At 30.8% G+C, this 24,852-nt stretch overlaps 1 protein-coding gene across 3 annotated transcripts in view; it reads right to left on the reverse strand.

The window, feature by feature from the left end:
• Positions 1–21,912, reverse strand: part of LOC132943994 (uncharacterized) — a 151,396-nt gene extending 129,484 nt beyond the window's left edge. Inside the window, exon 1 of one of the 3 annotated variants that reach the window (XM_061013194.1) lies at positions 21,469–21,912. The gene's annotated coding sequence lies outside the window, so the exon portion shown is untranslated. Of the gene's footprint in view, positions 1–306; positions 829–21,468 lie in introns of those variants that run through there. The other 2 variants (XM_061013193.1, XM_061013195.1) reach the window with 2 other exon arrangements.
• Between the last annotated feature and the right edge of the window lie 2,940 nt (positions 21,913–24,852).

The raw sequence follows: 24,852 nt of genomic DNA on the forward strand, positions 1-24,852 counted from the left end.
TAGGTATTAGTCAGTGACTTGAATAACCAGTGGGTGCAATGGGTGCATTCCTATTTGTTTGGAACATAAGACCATATGAAATCGTTGCTGTAATGATTATAATCGACGATCTGTCTTCTCGCTGCAGTTGGGTAAGTAGACAGGTGGGTACCTATATGGTTCGAGACTCGACAAATTCGTATTCCTCCTAACAGCTTTATATAGGTAGGATACGAACACAAAGGGTATTATCACTATTATAGGTAGTATTATATCTTATTGATCCCATGCAAAGGTGGGTAGGTACATATTAATATTATAACGCACTCAAATTTGGATGAGCAATTTTTACCGCACTCACTTTGACGGTCATCCGGGTACGATAGATCTCGGAGGTGTGCAGACGAAATAATAGAAAAATCACAGACGGATAGCGACGTAACACTTTCGGTACACGCCGCCGAGGAACTGTTGCTCAGGTGTTTATCAGGTCGTACACGAGGAATCGACGACACGACAGGCTATTTTTATCAGCTAGATATCGGGTACCTGCGATAAAACGTTGATATCGCCTTAATGCGGAACGCACAGCGGAAGCGCGGTGGGACGAGCGAACAGTTCCGCAGACGGAAATATTGGGACGAATATTAAGTACACCGTGTGTGGACGAGCGAGACGGTCGCCGCGAATAAATTTAAATGGGACGATGAAAGATCACGACGGAGGCGATTGTCAGGCCACTCCGATGCGGCGCAGATGAACGACGGGACGACAGCGGGACGACGACATGGCACGCGGAAACGGACGACACGGCTATACGGCCGCGGTAAACAAACTGGCGGTCGGGCCGCCGTCACCAGTCACCACCACTCGGCACTCACCGCCGCAGAGGCGCGCGCACGCCGTCCGCGTCACCGTCGTAACCGGCACCTGCAGCTGGCGGCAGCGGCGGCCCATGCGTACACGGCGGCGCGGCGTGTGTGTGTGGATGTCATGGAGGAGAAAAATTATTTCTAACCCTCCCCGCGCGCGCGGACAACTGCCCGTCCGCCGTGGCAACGATATCCCGTCGTCCCTCCGCCCGACAACGCTCGTTACCCCCGACACCGCTCCGCACCGCTCGACAAACCCTTTGTGTGCGGTTTATTTTTATTTCATTTTCTTTACGCACATCTTACGGAGCGGTGCTGCCTTCGAGTTCTTTAGTGGACCCGTTTTCGAAATAATAACAGTTTAAACGATACACACAACTTACGAGAATATTATATATATATATGGGGTATACCACATACCGGGTTATAGGTATATACACTACCTATAATAGTAATATGTAATATGTATATTGTATATAATCTATTAAATTATATAAACACAGGCGCGGACGAACGGTGAATTGTACGAAGATGGGGTGGGTGGTGGGTGGTGAACGCACTCTATAACTCCTATACAATAGAAACTCTTATATACCTATAGATATACACGGGAATACGGTACCTACCCTTCAACCCGTCTAACCCACTGAAACTCAATAATAATAATGATTTTATTACTTTATATTATATTGTTATATGTGAAATGTGTGCACACGATTTCGATATAACATAACATTATTATTATAATAATATTATGTCATTATTATGTTATACCGTTCGTCGACCGACCGAAAATATATCAAATTTTAATTTTGTCAACGTACATATAATATAATCTAGACTTAAATAGTCATATATTATTATTATTATAGCCTATACGTACCTACGCCAAACGCCTGGGTTATAGATAATACTAGAATATAATATAGGTACCTGCAGAGATATACCCATCATATGTCTTAATAATAATAATAATAATATTGTTCTGTGACAATACAGTCGGATGGGGTAGGTACGTTTATAAGGGCTAATTGCGTATGTGCAAACCTACGCCACAGATATTCCAATGCGTATTTGGCTGTGTTCTGTGGTTATGGGGAGGGGGAGGAGCGAGTGGAGTGACTTTTTTAAATGGATCACCTTACGATCCTTGGGAAACGAGCGACACGTTTCGTCGAGCCGACATAATATTATGAGGGTTGTAATATATTGTCGTAGGCCACTGTGGCTCTGTATAATAATATTTAGGTATATTATACGCTCTGACTCTCTGTATGCCACTGCTGTAATTAATACGCACTCGCGGACAATGACCCAAAAACTTTTTAATTGAGATTCGGACTGACGTGGAGGAAAAGGACTGATGGTGGAATTCACGTTTTCTTATTATACTGACTGTCCGACGACGATGGAAATTAATATCATCGTGGACACCGGGTCGCGAATTTATGTAGACCGCCGCGGTCCGGGCGATATCGTAATAATATAATAAAGTCGGGTTGCTCTTATCGTGTACAGTTCAGTATTATAATATTTAACTTCAAACTTGTGGGTGACGTGCTACCCACATAACATTATCGTCATAATGTCATCTACATATTATTATTAAATAGTTAGGTACTTCCTAATGGCTATAATATAATATAATAATATATTTATTATTTAGGTAACAGTTAACGCGACTACACAGTACGCGAATGTCGAGTACACTATAATATGGTTTTCTAGTGGAAACCTGGCTATATATAGGGTAGGTATATAATTAGTATATAACTAGATATATCACAAAATGTTCTGTTGGTCAGTCTTAAAAGAAAACTGTGCCCGACAATCAATTAATTTTCATGTATTGTCGTTTGCGAGTGCATTTTATGTGCAGTGCGACGAGAAATTCCGTCTAAACGAGTCTTATAATTATTTATAACTTGTTCTTGGCGGCATGGCGTACCTACATGTTCTGCGGCCATCGTCACTTCAGGTTCGATGAAACGCGTCGCCCGTTTCCCGAGGATTACACGCCAAGGGCGGTGAGCCGGTGCGTCAAGGTATAATACGTACATCAGTCACCTTATATGTTTATTTTCCATAAAATCCGTTAATAGAGTACCTACAACACTACACAGGTACATGCTATTTGGTCACAGATTTGGTATTTTCTTATACATTTAAAACGTTCGTAATTTTTTATTTTTTTAAATTTAAAATAACCTTTGTCAGCAGTCGTGACCTTCGGAAGAGATGTACGTACATAATATAATATAATATTTATTTTTATAAATATGGATTACATAGAAATAGATACGTGGACATAATATTATATGTATATACTATAAACTACAATATTTTAAAAGTTAAGAGATATTAATGTTTCTTGAGTATAAATAGTCGGCAACGATGAGTTTGATAGTGAAGGATATAGATACGGGTCATAATTGAGCGATTTGGCCAGTGATACCGGAAGCATAGAATTTTGTTATTTCCTGGGTATATTTCGGAGAGAATATGTTTTAATACTGTTTATAATATTTATTTTTTATGAAAAAATAAAAATGTTTTATATATTTTTTTAATATACTTTTAAAAGTTGTTCAAAAGTATCTATATTATGATGATTGATTGTACAAAATTAACATGACATTTTAATTTATTCTCGTGAATGATTTTTCAGAATAAATAAAAAATGAATAATTGTATTGACATTTCGTTTATTAGAAGTTCTTTATGAATATTATTATGCTTTACAGTTATACCAAGAGACAATGATTTATCATAATAATAATATTCCTTATTATATTTAAATTTTAAAATAACAAAATATTAACTAACCTACACCAAAAATACAGTACATTATACAAAATATTGTCTAAAAGTTTACACTACGAACTATATAATCTTAATAATTCGATTTCAATGTAAATATCATTATGAAGTTTAACTTGTCTAAGTTATCGACAGTTTATTTTAGAATATCTTAATGTCTACATAATATCTTCAATCTACACGTGAAATTAAACTCTCAATGAAAGTAAATAAATTTTACCTATTTTCCAAAAAACTATGTCATAAAGTTTTCGTAAAATGCGATGTTTTTACGGTACCTATACGAATAATACGTAGGTATAATATAAAAATGAATATAATAATATGCAAAATGAATTAAATCAGCTTGGACCTTGGTTTCGTAAACTTTTATAGAATTTAATAACGCGTCAGATTTATCTCCGAAGTTATCTTTAATGAAAATTATAATCAACGTTATACTTAAAGAGGAATAAGTTATTCTATAATTTTTAGCAATAAATTGCATAGTGAATAATTAATAAATTCAAATAAATCGCTGTGAAAATAAAGTTTAAATACCTAGTTGCAAAATATTAAAAAATATTTTTCAATGCATAGGTACCTATTATATCATAGGTATTAAACCATATATTATAGACTAAACCAGTTAAGCATAATAGTATAGTTGAGTTGAGACTTTGTCACTCCAAAAATGTAATTATTTAGGTAAGTTTACGTTTACTGAAGTATTGCATGTATACATTTAATACAAAATCATAAACAGCCAACTGGCGTATTGGTTAGTCTCAAAGGACCATCTCATTGATTTGTATATATTTTAGAGTGAATTGGTCTTCTTACGACTAACAAATTAATATTATGTATTTGTATATATATATATACGCCTTATACAGGCATACAGCCATAATATTAGAGGTAATAAATTATGATTCGAAGACAACTGTTTTCATAGAGTTTTATTATATTTCGAATACCATATTACCACATACTAAAATTAAATTATTATATTATGATTTATTAAATATATATGGTTTAAAACTTAAAAATAAATAAATATTTACATTTAGTATTTGTCAACATTGTGGGAAACTTAATAACTATAAAACAATAATGAAATATGAATAACAGATAATAATATACTGATTACTTAAAAAAATAATATTCCTAACTTTGTATACCAAAAAAAAATAAAATATGAAATGATTCAACATTTAAATTAGGAATAATAATGAGTTTTACTAAAACATGAATTTTCCAAACTACAAACATCAAGTAATTACAAATATGAACCTATACCTACGTATTATTAATTGAATATGAAATTTACTAAAAGTTTTGATATTTTACTCATATTAATTACCTACACACTTATTTAACTAAAAATGAAATTAAACAAAGAGTGATTATTATTTCTTAAATTTGTTTTTCATATGATTTATTAGGTAAGTAGGTAATATTATACATTTATACTCATATAAATATTTATTTTTTTTATAATTATTTATTTGTTTTAAAATGTATCAACCTATTACATGTTACAACAAGTTATAATACTAATATAAATGTTATGTATTATGAATTATGATTTATGATACATAATTTAAATTTGGTTTGGTTTTAAACTTTTATCATATCATCTACCATTAATTTCTTCAAATTCCTAAATTAGATGTTTTACTTTTTTTTTATCTGCGTTTTTCTTTTATAAATATTATTACTGTCCAAAATTATTACTGAAGTTCCTTCGTTCTTAAACTGTAATTAATTTTACAAGTCTAAAACTTTATTATCGATGTACTCATGTATTTATATTTTTTATTTTAAATTATAATCCGTACATTTGGTCATAATATTACAAATGGGTACCTGTTATAATATATTTATTTTTAAATAAATTGTGATCACGCTTAATAAAATAAATACCTATATTTTGTCTATACGGTGCTCACTGCATGATACTAAAGTTAAGCCGTTTGCATTTTTATCAATTATAAACCTAATAAAAAAAATAGTTTTGGACCAGCTGCCCAAATTTGGTTTACCTGGTAAACATTATTTCATTTTTGTTCTCATTATTAATAACAATTTCTAACTGAGATTTTTTTTGTCGTGTCTTTAAACACATCTTACTCTAAGTATTATATAGATATATGAAATATATTATAGTCTATTACAATATTACATCAAAAGCGTGATGTAAGGAGCCAAGAGCCTACGAGCCACTATATATATGGTTAGACCTAAATCTCCATCGAACAAATGCCCATGTCAATACTCAATAGGTACTATAATAAAATAATGTAAGTATTTTTAACCTATACATTACCGACAATCATACTACGTTAAATACTAAATACTTCTCACGAGACAATATTATATTGAATAATTTATAAATACTCAATAGTAAATAATATATTAAATATAATATTTACCTATATTTATATTAATATTATTATTAAATAATAATATTTAATATATTAAATAATTTATAAAATATTTTCAATAAATACCTACACAATGCCATTAACAACGTTTTTCAACAATTTATAGTGGATTGAAAAGCAAACATTAATAAAATCTAAACTTCAATAATATATTTGCAGTAGCCACTGTTACCTTCCACAATGTAGAAAACTGTGTGGTACTCTGCAGGAGTAACTAAAATAATTTTAAATGGCAAAAATTGCAGTGTTAAATAAAGTCGAGAGTACCCCTCTTTCAGAGTATCTATACAAATTCTGTCTCCTCATTTTTACTTAACTATAAATATCTAAAGTTGTGCTTGTATAACGACTTTGTGTCGCATTTTTTTGTTATACAACTTATAACTATATATACTTTCAGACAGATTTCACAGAGAACAGCGTACTATTGACCAGGTACCTATAATATGTAAACTAAATACTATACACCGAAAATTGCAAAATAATTTTGGAATGTAATTAAATGCAATTGTAGCGTTGCGGTAAACGACACAAATCAAATAAATTATACAAACTATATCCTAAAAAATCTATTTATAATATTTTTTCTAAAATCTCCAAACTAAATGTAAATTGCACGCTCTAGAGACATAAGTTAAATAAGTTAAACTACATACGATATACCTAGTAAATAACTAATAAGTACCTACTATTAGGTAGGTGGGTTCATAGGATATTACTGATACACAAAATGCTTTAATATCAAATTCTACGAAATTGTGACAGTTTTTAAAATGTAAACACACTAGCAACTTTATTCCAACATCGATGACATATTATAAGCTCTGTCCGTTCCAGTATGTGTTGACCAGAATGGTTTTATAAGTGGTAAACTAACGGCGACAAATCAATTAGTTTTCCAATAATTATCCAATAAAATAAACCTTCATTATCATGCGTGTTTATGATATCAGTGATTTAGTTGTAGTATATTTGATTCTACTATTTCTTTCAAAAACACTTATTACACATGATTAACAAAATATATTTTAAGATATTAGGCTTAATTATTAGGAACTGTAAATACTTCACTAATCCTGTTGTTTTAAAAACATTATTTACTTCTCTAGTCCGAGTAAAATTAAAATACAATTCTGTTGTTTGGTCCCAATATTTAAAATATCAAATGCATTGTTAATGTTCAAAATCGTTTCCTTCGCTTTATGGTCCTCAAATTTAAAATTAGTCGTGTGCTACATTATCCTTATCAGCCATTATTAAGATTATTGTTGGTTTTAGATTTAACAAGAAAGAAGGAAAATTAATTATGTGGGTACAATTTGTTATGAAGCTTTTAAATGGTGAAGTACATTAATAGTCCTGAAATATTAAGTTTTTTAAAATTTAAAATTTTAATGTCCCCAATGTAAAAATAGTCTCTTTTTTTAATGTATTTTTACTATAAGGAAACTGTACTTTAGCTCATTTTATTAATCATTAGCTCGATAACGAAATAATAATTGAATTATTTAACTGTACTTCCGTTGAATCTTTTAGTAATTGTATGAATAGAATTGTTGATATTACTATCAATTATTTTGTACTAATATCAACAATTATTTTGTACTTTGTATTAAATTAGTAATTACTGTTAATGTTTGTACCATTAAATGTATTCGATACTATGATTCGTTGAAATTTAAATAAATTAACCTATTAATAATCACAACAATACCAAAAAACCATAAAATATTTAAAAATTTAAACATCAATTGCTGTAACAAACCTCATTCACGATACCGGCAGTCAGTTATTTTTATAAATAAATTAGAATCCATTCCATTCAGATTTTGTATTATTTTTTTTATTACGCCTACTTAACTAGTTTTGACTACGTTTATATTATATACAGCTACACCCGAGTTTTCATGCCGTATTATTTTCTTAATAATTTATTAGTTTTTGATTAGTATACTTCTGCACCACATAAGGTAGACAACACGTGTTTAAAGCGTACAACACTAATACAGCAGGATTTTTTTTGTTGATGGAATAATTATAATTGCACGCTTAAATATTTTTACAGCCATTTATACTATTTATATTATTCACGGGTACAAAAATTATTATTATTTTTATTTGAAAAATACAAATATATGAATAAAAAAATATAGATATTCATAAAAGATGTATGTAAAAAATGTAATTAAACTCAGTTCATCTTAATAAAATAACTAGCTCACTTTGAAAAAGCAACTCACCATACTTAGAATAGCCTTGCATACAAAGCCTACGTCGATACAGTTATTATTATTGATGTGAAAACATCTTATACCTACGGCGTTCAGATATGTTTTTATGTGCAGATGAGCCATATAATGAGAAAAGTTCAACAATTGAATTGATTAAATAGTTATTAGAAATATTAAATTTTTCGTGTATACGATATTGCTTTGGTATCAATCACGGTTACCAGTAGATAACTGTGGTATCAAGGCTGCGGCGCGGGGCACGAAACAGCGGCATAGAAAGGTAGATTGGTCGGCCACGTATTACCGTATATTACCGCATATTACACATATTATGTACCTATAGGTTAAATGTACCTCACGAGAGAAAAATATTTTGTTTTATAAAAATATATTTTTAAATAGTGATTTTTGTGTTTAAACTACTATAAAGTTGATAGTGTATTAACCATAAACGATGATAAAAGTGATAAATAAATAAAAATTTGGGAGGCTAAGCTCTTATATATGTTTTCACATCTTCCGAGGGTCGCCTGTGAACTTTCTGTTTTTATTATTATTTTACTAATTAGTAATTACTACTTAGTATGTCTATTTATGTTTTTGAACTATAGTTAAATATGAAGCAGTTTTTACGGAAATGTAAAATTTATAAAATTTATAAATGTATATATACTTATTTTTTAATAGCACTCTAGTTTAGAAGTTATCCTCAGTGGTAAAATGGGCCATTTAACTATAGTATATATATTTACTTACCGAATACTGTAATTTCTTGAACAATACAAATAGTATTATTATTATAGTATATAGATACCTCCGTTCATTTTCTTAAGGATCACTACACCAGTAAACTACTATACGTTCACGTGATCAAAAACTCAATATATTTTATTGAGATTTGTAATATATCAAAAACACTGTTGGTTAACTCACACGAGCATGTTCAGTTATGAGAGAGGGATGAAGATCATTATTCTGTTTATATATATATACAATATAATTCTTAACACGAAAAAAAAGACACGATATCTTGATTTGGAAACGAATAAAGAAACTTTATTACATTGAACACATTTTATAAGATTTTAAATTAAATTGTTTTCCAAAATATGGTGTTCGAAAAACCAAAAATGTAATTAAATATATTTTGAATTTTTACAAATTTTTACACAAAATGACAAAATGTCAATAGAATAATAAATAAAGAAAAAGTGAAGGGAAAAAAAATAACGCCAGACGACTGACGAGAAACAATAAGCATAGGGGAGTGGTACGTGACGGCGAAATGTTTAAGGCTACTGGTCACCTCTACACGTTCTCCCGTTCGGTCCCTAGGGTGGACACTGGACAATGCAGTCGATGGCGCGTTTGCTCGCGGTGCTCGAGGGCGAGGCCAGACCACGACGGGACAGTAGAGTGGCTAGTGCGCGATGGTGATGCGCAAGTGCTGAAGACGAAACCGTATCGTGACAAAAACGTCAACGGCGCAGATCAAAAACACTGAGCGAGGAAAGACAGCTATATAATATTTGCACTTGCGGAATCGGCGGCGACCAGAGGCGTAAGACTTGACCGGCGGGATTACCACTGGACGAAAACCCAAAAGAATCCTGATTCCTGATACTCTACGCGGTTTTCGTCCTGGCATCCCGACTCTGCCGCGTCTGCGTCCTTCTTCGCCGTACCAAGGAGTCGAAAACTGGAGAGCACGAAATCTTAACGCCGACCGATCAGAACATATAATTATATTGTGTGCGTCCTCGCTGGCTAGAATAATAACAACTCTGCATCCGCGTCGTCTGGGAAATATTTGTATTTTTCGGTGACAGCTTATTAGGACGATATTGTAATTTTGCGTACATTATATTTTGCAATTCCGAGTCAAAACTATACACACAGTTTTCACGATGTACAGAGAATATGACGATCAAATCCTTAGGGACTACTTTGAATGTATCTGTCATGGACGTGGTAAACGAAAGTTAACGACGGTACACAGACAATTACCAACCGATACCTGAAGATATATACAACGAAGACGAGGCGTTCAACAGAGGAATGTGTGACTTAGTGGTGTTGATGTTCGGCGCTGCTGTCATTGCTCCAGACGAGACTCTACAGGTGCAGCTCTGTGGAATGTCTGAATCACAGCGTGGACAGGCTGCACCCCAGGATATCGGAGACGGAGTATAAATACTGAAGACTTCTCGGTGGACAACGGCATGTGGACAGCCGAGACCGACACGTCGGAGAAGCACGGGGCAACGGGATGCCGGTACTGGAGGTCGAATGTTCCAGAGGTCCAGCCGCAAACAGACGCGTCTCCATGCCAGAGACGGACGTGGCACCGCTACGTATCCACGCCGTGGATGGGCATGAAATAGGTCAGGCGCGCCTGTTTTTATGCGACGGCCGCAGATGTGGATAGCGGCCAGCAGACTCCCGGCCCTGCACCTCGGCCGAAGAACACCAGACGAGACGGTGGCGACACAAGGAGTGGTAAGTGAAAAAGAGACGGACGGTGGCGGGGGCGGCTGTGGGGGGGGGGGACTGCTAAGCACGATGGACGAGCGATAAAGCTATCCATTTGTGCTAGGAACATGGACGTCAGCATCGCATACGGACCTGTGGAAATTATCCCAACGTTTCAGGGTTCGGTGGTGCGTGACTCCTCGGCATCGGCCGAGTAGTGTTGCCAGGGCGGAAACCGCGGAAAGTAATCCCGCCGGCCGAGTCCACAAGTCGTGCAAATTAGGATCACGACGTGTCGTTGTGCCGCTAGCCGCTTCCGCCGTCCGACGCGTTTGGGCTCTCGCCGATCCGCCAGCCGATGGTCTCGAGTATCGGCAACCACCGCGAGCTCGCAACGCCATCAACCGCGATCTCGTCGTTCCGCGGGGGTGACCTGCAGAGATCGTATAGGGCGACTTACTATCCGGACACGATGATGGACTTTCCGTGTCGCCGCCAACTCGTCTGGTGTTCTTCGGCCGAGGTGCAAGTCCGGGAGTCTGCTGGCGCTGGCCGTTATTCATATCGGTGGCTGCAGCAGCCAAACAAGCGCCTGACCTGTTTAATACTCATCCGCGTACGTCCACGGCGTGGATATACGTCTGTCTGCTGCTGGGCCTCCAGAACAATAGACATCCGGCAGTCCAGATCTCCTGTATCCCCGCTCTTCGCCGACGTGTCGTCCTCGGCCGTCCGCATCCCGGTGTCCACCGGGAAGTCTTAGGTCTTTACTCCGTCTCCGATCTCCTGGGTTGCAGCCTGTCCACACTGTGATTCGGACATTCCACAGGGCTGCAACTGCAAAGTCTCGTCTGGAGCAATAACGGCAGCGCCGACCATCAACACCACAAAGTCACCCTTTCCTGTTTCTGTTGAACGCCTTATCTTCATTGTATATATCTTCAGGTATCGGTTGGTAATTGTCTGCGTATCGGCGTCCACTTTTGTTTATTAGAGTGTTGACCACGTCCATAACAGATGCTTCAAAACAGTCCCTCAGGAATTGATAGTCATATTCTCTGTACATCGTGGAAACTGTGTGTATGGTTTCGACTCGACATTAATTGCAAAATATAATGTACTCAAAATTACAATATCATCCTAAGCTGTCACCGAAAAATACAAATATTTCCCTGACGACGAGTGCATTTTTTTTTTAGAACAACAAATTTTGTCGAAAATTTTGCAGAACAGACAAATTACATATTCTACTCACCTTGATAGTAATGATTTTACAAGAAATTCAGATTGGAGAAAATAACGACAATTTATTCCATCCATATAAATTATAAAATAATAGTAATACAATATAAGTCGAATTTAAAGACAAAGAATACGGATAAATCACTTTGCCTTAGGTATAGCATGTGTTGAGTGTAGACCTTATGTGGTACCTTATGTGAGTGTGGATGTACGCGTGCTGTAATAGTAATACACTAAAACAAGTACCTATTACATTATATTTGTGTATACCTACCTCATTTTTAGTTTTTAATTAACGTGTAATTGAAACTCAGAAATAAAATAAAAATTGTTTGTAATCATACAATTGTTGTAGATCTATCAGATTCACAAAATACATTATTTTAGCCGTAATGTTGTTGGATTAAATATAAATAATGAAATATATTGTATACTACCTACGTAATATTGCAGTTCAGCATATCGTAAAGATACAAATAGCAAAGTCAGTTTACGCGTTATTGGTTCACTATGTGAAATAACGACTAATTATTGCGTTGACCTACGTAAGTCAAAGTTTATTGATCTCTTTTTTTTTAGGTTTGTACATTTGTGACAATTGTTTAGATACAATGATTCCTAAAATAAACGAGATAGTAGCTCATCTTCTGTAAAATGTATGTCGAATATACCTTATCATTGAGTAAACTGCTATACAATAGATGTATTAAATACTAAAATTTGAATTCGATGATAAATCAATGTACCTACGTGTAAATACGATTAAAAATGATTTAGAGCGGAAACGGTCTTCAACTCATAATTTAAATCTCTAAGGATATTTTGTTATATTTTTATATGCTATTATTAATTTATATTTATATGACTATTACAGTAGTTTGAACTAATTTTTGTCAGAAACATTTTGCATATTATAATATGTACAGTTAGTGTACATTATATTATGTACAATTATTAGCTGTTATGAACTGATATGTCAATTTCGGTCCGGCGTACCATAGAACGGTGTAAATATGTTTGTGGTACTTATAAATTGCTTAAAATTAATCTAGATATTTTGAAAATGTCATTGTGTATAGTAAATATTAATATACATAGTTAAAAAAGTTTCAAGTCTCTGCAAGTAATATTTTTTGAATTATATCAAAATACCAAAAATTGTTTGAAGAAAAATCGTTACAAATTGTTGTCGTAAATATTTCAACTGTCCATAAAAAATGTATGAAACTATAAACTTTTATTTTAATGTTCAGTAAAAAAAATTAGGAACTTATGACTATTCTTGTACATATTTCATTTTTTACCTTGAGTATTTAAATTAAAAATTAAGAATTTATAATTACAAAATAATTTACATATTTCAGTGATCTTGACAAACATAGTAAAAAGTTAAATCACTGATGAAAAAAAATGTCACTAAGTATTTTAAATGTTTTATAATTGACGCAAGAACCAATTATAAGGATCATTGTATTTAACTTTCAAGCTTTATTACATTCAAACAAAGATTTTATCATACATAAAACGAAAAAAAAAGTAGAAAACTTCAAATATCTGTAAATAGACAAAAAGGTCAAACATACTTTGAAATTTATACATTGTCAATAAAATGTTAATTTAAATATTTGTTTAGAAAGTCCCTACAGGCTACAATCGTTATCCATTTTTAAGTTACAACTAAAAAAATGATTTTGTCGAAATCTTGTTTTGCGTATTTAACACGTTTTTCCTTAATTTTTCTTTGTTTTTCACGACTATTTTAAAATATAATGGGAATTTTTTATTTTTGATACCCTTTTTAGATCAGATTTAATACCAGAAACCACTCTCAAAGTTTAAGTTTGAAGTATTTTTAATGCTCCAAAGGGTAGTGATGGACAAAAAAAAATACACATCTTTGTAAAATCAATACATCCATCACTCCACTCAGAATCTAAAATAACTTCAATTATAATGGCTTACGAGAAATATTTAAAATATAAAAATTCTGATGATTATAAATGTTAAAAATGGGAAATCAGTATTTAAGATAAATCTTCAAAATTTGAGATTAATTTTTGATATTTTTATATTTCTGTACCATACATATAAAAACGTAAAAAACGTCAAAAATATTGAAAATATGAAGTATACGAAATTTGTTTTATTTCCCAAAAATATTACTCTAATATTATAATAATTTATTTAGGCGTACCTATAAAAGATTAATAAACTCGGAACCTAATGTTGTACGTATTTGCGGTGATCCTATTCTGATTCCTATTGTTTCATTGCATATCTGTGGCTCAATTGGATCGCGAAAAATGTAAACGGTTCTCAATTAGGTTGTAGCCGTCGGGTTGAATCTTGAATGTGGTTCTGTTCTTTTGGTGGACATGGAATCCAGTCGCAATATTTACGAGTTTATTAAAATACAGTCTTATGCTATTTAGCTCTGATCGGCGCTCTTATGATTTAGCACGCTCTGCTATATTATATCTACTATAAATAAAACAAGTGCGTACTTCTCAAAAAATAATCCCTAGATATATATTCTAAAATTTACTTCTTGATGTAAGGAATTTGTATTTCTTTTTCATTCTATCGACTCGAAAAGGCTTTGATTCTATGTAATCTTACGGTCTCCACATACTTATTCTGTTCACTCGATTGGAACGCGTCCTACTCTGGGATGATAAGACGTGTATAGAATACGTTGGGGAGTCAAACAATGTCAAGAACTGTGTTTATATATTATGCAGATAACTGTATTATAAGATATATATTTTCTTCTGTTTTCAGCCAGACAAATGCAACGTTCATAGCTAATGTATGGACATTATAATATATTATTATACCTAAATAATACAACTTTAAATAAGTGCCTAACTAAAAATGTTCTATTACTGTTAATAGTGAGTCGCCATTCTCAATTTATCCTATAGTGAATATTATTCAGGCATCACACAAAAGGAAAGAAATTAGTTGATACTCATACAAAACTATAAATATGTTTTTGTAACATAATAAGTTGACGTTTGAAATATTACTCGAGAAACAGCTGCATTTTCTAATAGCGTTGTTAAAGTGTAACCCATTTGTACTTTACCATATTATGAATATATGATTATAATCATGAACAAATTATCATAAATTTCATAAAGTTTATATTATTTTCAAAATATTTGAAGACTAATTTTGAATTCACAAGAAATGGGTTTTATATAATATAATTCAAACGTAGGTACCTATACGATTTTGGTTGATAATAGATACCTAGTAGAACACTGTTTAACAAATTGTTGTCATTCCATATTTATATTTTATAATATAGGTTAGAAAGAGTTGGGTTTAAAGAGCGTACCGGCTATTTTTAACAGTTTTTACGTTAGCCATAATATATTATATGCACGTAAGTAGTCAAAGTTTATTCTGAAAGAAAAACTATTCCCCAATGTCTGTACCTAATATATTTAATTCTCAGAATTTAGAACATGCGATTCGCAAGAGTCTTTCAAATCTCAAACCAAAATAATATTGCAATATTTTATGAAAATACACTTTTGAGAGAATATTACAAAACTTTAATGATGAATTCTATTTATCATACTTATGATGAATCATAGTAATCTATTATTCCAATTAAAACATAGTACTTCGTTTATCTGAATAATATAATAATGATAATTAATTAACTTAGTGTAATATTTAAAAAAATATAACTACTAATCGAACTTATTATAAGATAATGTTACTATCTAATGAGTATAATGAAAAGTATGAACTACATTTAAAAAACAATAAGATTATTAATGCTAAAAGAAAAAAAAATTACTGTAGAAAGGAATTAATTATTTAGCAGTATAATATTATACATTTATTTATTTTACTGTAATGTGTTTAATTTTGTGTACCCCATTATCTTTTAAATGTTAAATGGCGTCTGATAAAAATTCGTCCATCGATAATAATATACTAATATTTCACTTATATATTTTGAAAGCTATACTTAAACTATTTTTTATAAAAATGTAACAAAAACGGGCTTTCAATTTAAAACAAAAAAACCGTATAGAACAGTAAAGTAGATCTTAATATTTTTATTCGAATCATAATTATTAATCATTTATAAATTTATACAATTATACATACTATAAGACGTATACGTATAGTAATTACTAATTAGCCACTAATTAGTATATTATAATGGTTGTAATGTTATGTCATGCTAAATGACATTTAAAAATTATAACGTGTGTAACAAATAATAATAATAGATAATGAATTTGCTTAGTTATTGCATTTATTAACTAACAGATAGAAATAAAACACTATAATAATAATTAAACTCTATTATTCAGAATAATAAATTAGTAAACTAAAGACTTGGATGTGTTATAATATATAGAAATGTAATACCTATAGGTATGAATCTACAAACAAAAGAGTTTAATTAAATATTAAAATAAAGCATCATCACAATAAATTAGTGTGGTATATGGGTAGTGTACCTATATAAACATACACTTACTCGTATATATATATAACTAGTATATATTATAATTTGTATTAAACGCTGTATATTATATTGTTTGGATTATGTATGTATATTATATTGTGTATAGGTAACTTATTTAAACATAAATAATATATGATTATATATTTGAATGCGTTGATTCAAATAATTAAAAAAAAAAACATAAACTGAATGATATATATTTGTTTAAATTTGGGATACAACGCATTTATATAGTAAATGCAATTTTTTTTTTAGTTTTTCTGGATTGATTACGGGTCTTTGTTTTAATTAAAATTATATGTTTGATCGGAATATTATATAAAGATATAATGTGATATGTTTAATCATAAGCACGTCTAATAAATACTCATCAATGTTATCAAGTTCATGTGTCAACTCTATTATGATGACGTATACCTAAAAATCCGATGTGTTTTTATCTTGACGTTTTGTGCAATGCTAATACCTTTCTCTGTTATTTTAATGCTAACTATGCGTGATATAAACAACAATCGGTAGCTTAGCGAAAGGTACTTACTGCGAGAACTTCCTATCCAATGCCAATGTTACGGTAAGTAAACATTCATTATGCGGGCAAAACCCTTTTAGGGCTGCTGTGATACTGATATACCCAATCCTAAAACCCTGGTGTAGAAATAAGGGACCAAAACTTCATACGTTTTACAACTTTCAAAATTAAATAACCACAAATTAGCAACTGATTATTACACTACCGCTGACACGTTGTTACCTCGATTATAATGAATCAGTATAATTGTAGTAACTAGGTAGGTAATTCAACTAAATTATTTTAATACGAGTAAAATGGGAATAGGTTTGTGAAGATATTTTGTAAGAAGTTCTAGAATGGTCGTTTGTCGACTATGTTACTGCATCGACTTAATCTGATATTATAATAATATATAATTTATATCAATTGTAGGTAACTACTAACTGTATATATATACATATATATATATATATATTTAGGTTAATAAACATTTTGCCTGAACAAGAGTTGACTCATTGGTTAAGAATATTGAACAGATGATCAGTAAACATCATGTCGCATACTCGTGTACTACTCTCTACTCACTAGGACTAAATTATAGTATTCAAATGGTACATAATAATATCCTCAATATATTTTACGAAACGTTGCACAATTATCACTTCTGTTGTGTGCGCTTTCGCCCCTCGAGTTTGTCTAACAATTCGTAGTGTCGGGTAAAAATGGTCGTCGATCGAATTCAATGTTTGGAAGTGGACATTTTTGTGGGTCCTTCAAAAGAATCATTTCGATTCGCTTGGACAAATCTATTCGAAAAACCTAAAAGCCATACGTTTTAAGCATTTCTAAAGAGACGTCTTGTAACATTTCGGTTTTTTTTCAAGCATATATAAAGGTTTTGTCACTATACCATTTACGCATATATACACACATACTACATAGGTAGGTACTATAAAGTAACACTCAATTTTAAAGAATTATTTGTAGTGCTAAATTTAGTGGAGAACAAAGTTAAAAATATGTGATACTGCAATTAGATTAGCCACGGCCGGCAGTCTTTAAATTTATTACACTATTGAAATAGGTAAAAAAAAAAATACATTATAAGTGTATTAGATAAATTGATAGGTACAAATGAAAAACGATTCCGAGCAAAGTTTGGTTTCCTTAAATCTTGTAAAGATTTTATTAAAAATTGGGGTTTGCTTACATTTATTTATCAATAATTGTATATTTTGGGATTTGTTATTGAAGATGGCTTCAGAGAAATACGAAAAATTATCCCCTAAAAACCACCCGGCACCCGCGTTTCCAACCCGACAACCAACAGATTCACTACCCGACTACCCGAGACATTTTGAATTTTTTTACTACCACGAAAAAAAAATAATATTATTGCAGTAATAAAAAAAAATGCTCATTCGGTCGTTCAGATCCCAAGTCTAATTGAAAAAAATATAGAATATAATATAAAGCCTAAAAATCTTTATATTATATTGTTTATTTATAAATGTATTTATTTTTAATAGGAATGTGTATCAACACTACATCATTACCTGTAAGTGCATAATTTTCAGGCCATCGTAATTTTTACTTAATTTATATTTTATGTGTTATTGCAGCCGAATCATCAATTAATATTTTTTGAGGACTGCTTTAGAAATCCGGAAAGTTTTCGGGCGCCATCAAAATTTTATGCGCATGTTCATCCAAAGAAAGTTTAAAGAAAATCAAAAGATTAAATCAAACTTCATGAAAATCCACCGTCAAAATAAAATATTTAAACTTTTTATTTTGTCTGTGGCCTGTGGGCCAGACGAAGTTCGTCCACGGGCCGAATGTAATTTGATGACATATTCGTATTTTAGGTTCTGAACGAAGCTAGGGGTTTATTGAAAAAGTTACAATATTATGCTTTTGTATTTTTTCAATTTTAATTATTACATTTTTTTGTACCTAAACAATTTTCTTTTTTTACATACTAACATTTTTACTTCTCGGAGAAATGTTAGCAAGGCTTGCTGCTTGAACCAGGTGCCGTTTGTGGATGTTTTTACTTTTTAAAATATGAATATTTTGCTTACGCTTTTGATTATTGCTTTCAAATGCACCAATTATGGTGCATTATGGCGATTGTAACAACATTACTGACCATCGTCTATTTTGTTTATATCTGATCTGGTTTTTTTTTGTTATTTTATGTATTTGTTTACCTTATGATATCAGTTAAATGTAATTTCTTTAAACATTAAAATAAGCATTAAAATTAGATGAAAACTAAAAAATGGGTAGGTGGTTTTATCTTGTTTTACCCACCTGAAATTGTTTAACGAGCTTAACGTGAAAATCTTTGTAAAAATGTTTATTAAATAATAATTGTCATGTATTATAACATAACATTATCTGTGAAGGTAACAATGAATAAGTTTATGAGATGTAAATAATAATATCTACAACATTTTAATTGCGTGTATTGTGTATATAAAAAGGTTATGTTTGTTTTTCATTTTTTTGAGAATTTAAGGCTTTGATGTTAACCAATTTTAATTATAATAATCAAATTAGTTGTAAAACATGCTTTTTCTTTAGATGTCACTTTATTTTAATTTTTTACATACAACTTAATTTATAAATATAAACGTAAATTATTTGTTGCATTTTTAATAATTTTTACAATTATTGTTTTGACTGTTTAGGCGATAGATCATTTTATAATTACTTCTTGTGCCTATTAGGTACTATATGCACCTAGCTAACTAAAACTGTAGTTATTACGTAGATTTTAAATGTTTGATTTAATATAAATAATAATTTATAATATATAATATTTTAGTTTAAACTATACATTTTTATAAAACTATTTAGGCACCTAATATATTTTATAATAAATAATATTTAATATTTATATCAGGCGTAACTTGAGCCACGCACAGATAATTAAAAACATAAGCATGCATGTAAAGATAACAATATGACACTTTTTATTTAGATAATAATATATAGATACTATTATCTATTAATATATTATACAAACAATTAATTATATTTACTTATACTTTTTCCTAAAATTTATACTATATGAAAAAATGTATATTAACATGTTATATTAATTCCATTAAATAACTGTATTAATGTTATTAATGTTATTAATATTTTGAATAAAAAATCTGCTATCTAAATAATTCTCAATACTGGTCACTGGACTTCATTAAACAATTAGGTATATAATATTTTATTATTTGTTTTAGATTTTAACAAAATATATTGTGTTCAGTTTGTATTATGTTGTTTTATTTTATGCATCAAATTTCACAACATTGAAAGGGAACTGGAATTGTTTTTTCAGTAAAATGTTTTATCGTTACATTTGGCCTACGGGACTACCTGACCGCTATTAATTTTCGTTTTCTCATATTATACAGACTCCTGCGAGGATGGGCTTAAAGACAAACATGATGTCATTAGACATGCTTATACATGAAGGCATATTTTCCCCTATAACGAACACCCAATTTGTTATACATTTTTCTGTAAAAGGTAATAATAATGCACATTGCTCGGGCACTATTGTTCTTGATGTGGACAATAATAAAATACCATTGTAATATATAATATGTGTACGCGTGCGTGTATATATTATGTGAGCGTAGGTATCCAAATGAAAATAAACGATTACCCTACATTATAATTGCTGTAATTATCACAATTGTAATATTCCCGTATATATGTATATTTTTTTTAAACTAATTGCTATTTCAGAAAAATTCAACCTTTAAAAAAGTACACATTTTAACTTGACCAAAAATTAAAAAATGGATCGAGGCAGACAGGTACATATAATTAAATATGAAATTTCAGAGTTTTATTGGTTATTTTTATTCATATTTTAGGGTTCGTTTTAATTTAAATATTAATACGTTGATAATACACAATCAGAGTTTCAACATTTGTTGGTAACATTTTGGCTCTAATATTCTCACTATACGCAATCTCTTATTTTTCCAATATATCTAATATTAATTTGATAATTTATGTATATGAGTTACTTTTTAACGGCAAGTATTTTATGAATTGTAAACCTGTCTTTAAAAATCAACATAAATCAATTTTACCGATATTTTTTTTATTTAATACAAATTTCTATTGTAGGTACTGCGAATACTTACTTTAATTAATCGTAATTAATACTAAATAATAATAATAGGTAGGTTAGGTTGAAAACATCATACTCATAGTAAAAATTATATAGGTATACTTAGCTTAGTTTTAGCTATTAAAATAGTTGTGTTGTTTTATAAGCCTTATAAAATAATATGTATTGTGAATATATATTTCGATACTTCGAGTATCTAACTATATATAATTTTCAGTATATAGATGCATAATATTATACTATTCATTTATTTTAAATATTTACCTTATTTACTTGGTTAATCGGCAACAAAGTAATACTATTTACTCGCGGTGTAATAGGTTTGATATCGTTCCACTCCCTCTAAGAAAATTAGTGTAGTGATGTCCGCCGACGGTAACGTTATCGAAATCAACGGATTGACCATAAGTCTAAAGCACACCCCCACATGGTATAGTTGGTCGGGACGGACGAATGCACGTTTAAACTTTTCTGGCATACGGTAAAAACGAAATTTCGACTGGGACCCGCGACTTACTGGGACACGAAAATTTCGGCGTCCATCGATATCGCGTCAGACCGGAGTCGGGTGTATTACGAAGTACGAGGAATTCGAACGGCGTGTGGACCGCCAAGACGGAATTTTTCCGACGGTAATTTTATAAATTCCACGGCACGCGAACGGTATGCGTAGTCGACGGGCGCACGGATCGAGCCGGACTGCCGACGACCGACCGGCGAGTGTAACTACGCAGTCGGATCACGCGGTACCGTACAGCGCCGGCGCCGGAACTTGGACACCGCACGCCATATTATACAGTATGTTCCGGGTGTCGTTGTTCGGGTGTTTGGTCCCGACAATATTATCATCTATATAAGAACACAGACCACATACCAGGTACGTTAGGTTAGGTTAGGTACACCGCAAAATGCTCACGAAATATTATAATTGTTACGATAATCTAAATGCAACGACCTGCAGTTTAAATCATATTCGTTTGTCAAAGTGTCAAACGGTTAATGTTATACACCTATATTACTATTACTATATGGTAAAATAATAATATGTTCGACATACATAATGCATGTTATAATAATATCAATGTTGGTATTCGGTATTCATTACACATTCGCACATGGTACTAAATTATAAAATTAAATTATAAATCGACTCGTAAATCATAATTCATATAATAATATTATAATAGGTATATATTATAGCTAGTATAGTGTTACGGAGTAACGATAATACATTGTAATCTTGTACCGGGGCGTATATGAGGAGGGATGTGGGTGGTTAAAAATTAGTTCAAGTTAAACTTACCGTGTTACCTACATACTATATAGTAATACGCAACAATAAATCATTGTACCGATAAGAAAAACGATTCTGAGCGGAGACGGTGTGTACTGTGTCGACTCTATATTTCCAAGGATATATTTTTATAATATTTATTTCATACTAGGGGGCTCTGCCCCCTGCTCACTTTCCTTACAACCCCCCGAATGCTTCAACCCCCAAAACCTAAGCGTAACGTGAATTTTAATATGATTCATTCAAAACATTTAAAAATGAAATAATATGTTGAAGACAAAATAAAAAAATTTCTTTTTTAATAAAACATGGTTTTAAGTATTTAATTAATAATAATAATTTTTAATAACAAAAAAACACTAGGTAATTCAATTTCTTTGAAAAATAGTGTTGTGTAATTATTTTTTCTACATTTTTTTTTTGTTTTTCCAGTTATTTTAAAAAGTATTGTAAAGTATTTTTTCATCCAATTTTGATTAAATTATTTTTACTTCTTAAAAAAGTGATGATAGTCACAAAAATAAAACACACTATTGTAAAACCTTTAGGTAGGTTCGTCGCAAACAAGGTACCACTCAGAATCAAAAATACAACTATAAATATTTATATACATTTATAAATGTTATATATTATGCATTTTTGGGAGGTAAATCTATTATGTAAATCTAGTAGGTATACACTATTTACTTTTTTTTATAGTTAAAATTCAGTAAGCAAAATCTATTTCCATTGTGGGTCCACTGTATGTCCATTTGCCAATTAAACACTGAAAACTTACTTAAAAATGGCCTGTGATATTATAGGTGATACAGTTATACTCTGAAATTCTAAATATAGTAGAATAACTGCAATAGTTTATTATGTACGAGGTAGGTATAGACAATAGATTTAATCATCGATCCTATATTTGTTAAGAAGACATTATATCAAAAACTTTCAGCGATAGGTATAAAGATTAAACATGTTTATGAAAAAAAATAACAAACAGAGTTTTAAAGTAAAACATTTAGGTAAGACATTTGTAAAATCCCATTGACATTTTTAAATATTAGTTATTATATAAATAATTACGTTATGTTAATATCATTAAAACAATTATGTATAGCCAGTATAATTTGATTCAATTTTCAAAATAATTTAACTACAATTTAGTAACTTATAATTCTTCATACAACTACTATACAGCAAGGCGTTGGACATGATTATACAATTAAACACATTTTTCAGTATCTATAGAGGATCGTGGAAGTAATAATATACCTAAAAGTGATATTTTTAAAACAAGACACGTTTGAATACAAAAAACAAAAAATAATAATAATATTTAACTTTGAGTCATCATACTAGAATTTTATGAATGAGGAATTATTCGTAGTGAGCTAATCATTAAAATATGTAATAAGTACCAACAAAATGTTTATAGATTAAATTACATAATATCCTACTTAAATTGTTTTATACAGTCGAGTGTTCATACTAATATGTTCCGTTGGTTATTAATAACTATAATACCTATCTTATCAAATAAACAACACAAAAATCATTTGAAAATAAACGATGACGTAATCAACGTAGAATGAATGAGCGTAAGAATGAATGGTAAATTATTAGTTATACGTATCATATTCTTATCATAGGTACATAATATTTGATTTAAAATTATTAGAACACTTCAAACCGTAATATTATGTTCAGTAACAACTACAAGAGCATAATATAATGAGTCATGAGTTTTGAATTAGCTCGAACACACCTCGTGTAGCTACTGCCATAAACTCTTTTAAAAAGAAATATAATTTTGATTTGTGTATTAATTTATCTAGAATCATGAAATAATAATTAAACTAAACGTGTTATTATAATATTTTATAAGATGTAATAAAATAAGCAATTACAATAAAGTATGGTTTTTTTTTTTAAATAGAAGATAATTTTTATAATAGGTTATGAATGATGATTTGATATTATAATTAGCTTATTAATTAGAAAATAATATTGATGTAGAAATGTAAAATGTTAAATTCTTTGTTTAATATTTATTGAAATTATATCAACAATCAGACGATCATTCTATATTGTTACCTCCCATCGCAATAACATCCTACCAAATGGCTATTGTCAATTATTGCCAATGTTCATAAGCGGTTAACACTTTAAAACACCAATTTATGTTCACAATATAATATGATATTATTCATACGGTTTTAAATAATCTTCGCACTCATTAAATGTATATAAAATAATGATGAACAATGCATACATGATACATATATTTTAATATTGTTGTTAAAATTAATTATTAACTAATTACAAAACATTTAGTTTCGATTTTCAGCTAAGGCTGAAATTTACAC

The sequence above is a fragment of the Metopolophium dirhodum genome, chromosome 4 (genome assembly GCF_019925205.1).
Source record: "Metopolophium dirhodum isolate CAU chromosome 4, ASM1992520v1, whole genome shotgun sequence".
In the NCBI taxonomy this organism is placed as follows: domain Eukaryota; kingdom Metazoa; phylum Arthropoda; class Insecta; order Hemiptera; family Aphididae; genus Metopolophium; species Metopolophium dirhodum.